The sequence below is a fragment of the Panthera uncia genome (genome assembly GCF_023721935.1).
Source record: "Panthera uncia isolate 11264 chromosome C1 unlocalized genomic scaffold, Puncia_PCG_1.0 HiC_scaffold_3, whole genome shotgun sequence".
In the NCBI taxonomy this organism is placed as follows: domain Eukaryota; kingdom Metazoa; phylum Chordata; class Mammalia; order Carnivora; family Felidae; genus Panthera; species Panthera uncia.
In genome coordinates, this window is record NW_026057584.1 from 32,385,804 (window position 1) to 32,386,997 (window position 1,194).

At 32.5% G+C, this 1,194-nt stretch overlaps 1 non-coding gene across 1 annotated transcript; it reads right to left on the reverse strand.

Annotated features, from left to right (window-relative positions):
- Positions 1-385: 385 nt before the first annotated feature.
- On the reverse strand, positions 386-492 carry LOC125912057 (U6 spliceosomal RNA). The gene has a single exon (XR_007454608.1). It is a non-coding gene; the product is annotated as a U6 spliceosomal RNA (small nuclear RNA).
- Between the last annotated feature and the right edge of the window lie 702 nt (positions 493-1,194).

Sequence of the window (1,194 nt, forward strand, 5' to 3'; positions counted from 1 at the left end):
TCTTTTGAAGAAGGAGCAGTCAACAAAATAATCAAATTATACTCAGTTTATCTTGCAAAGAGTTAAAGATAACTATATTAGCTTTTTTTTCTCTTTTCTATCTTAATCCTTAGTAATCTTTTTTTAATTTTATTTTTTATTTTTTAAAATTTACATCCAAATTAGTTAGCATATAGTGCAACAATGATTTCAGGAGTAGATTCCTTAGTGCCCCTTACCCATTTAGCCCATCCCCCCCTCCCACAACCCCTCTAGCAACCCTCAGTTTGTTCTCCATATTTATGAGTCTCTTCTGTTTTGTCCCCCTCCCTGTTTTTATATTATTTTTGTTTCCCTTCCCTTATGTTCATCTGTTTTGTCTCTTAAAGTCCTCATATGAGTGAAAAAAAACATGGAACGCTTCATGAATTTGCATGTCATCCTTGCACAGGAGCCACGCTAATCTTCTCTGTATCGTTCCAAATTTAGTATATGTGCTGCTGAAGAGAGCACAGTAATCTCACTCTTATCAATACTTGAATTAACAACAGAGTTGAAACCAAATCTGGTAGAAGATAAATACTTAAAAAAAAAACCCACCATACAGACTTCTAGATTCTGATTATACATGTAAGGAGCCTGAAAGACACTATTCCATCCTAACAAATAAAAAGCTCAACACAATGACAACAATCAACAACTTTTCTTGAATTCACAGTAAAAGCAGCAAGTCATTAACACTTTTCAGAAATTACTCTAAATCAGAGTATTAACTCTAGAGAATAATTCAAAATTAAAACACTTAGAAAATGTATTTGATAGTATGCCTCAAAGGATCAAGGGGATGGATATCTGGACAAACAAATATTTTCAATGTACCCTTTTTTATATTGGATAGTATTTGAGATTTTTTGAAGAGCAAATATTATCATTTCATGCTCTGCCTTTGTTCCTAGTGAATATATGAAATCATGTAGCTGATTGATCATCAAAGATATGAGACCCTTTTATATTAGGTAGGCTTTGTGTATATCTACTTTTCCACAGAAGACTGAAGACCCTGTAATGTAAAATATATGAGAGATGCTTTTTGTGGCTGATATAACATTGATGTAAACCAACATGAAGTATGTATTTAGGGCATCATTCTTCTACATTAAAGTAAGGCAAAGGAACACTGTGAATTTTATAAATAAATTGCTATACCAATTGCTC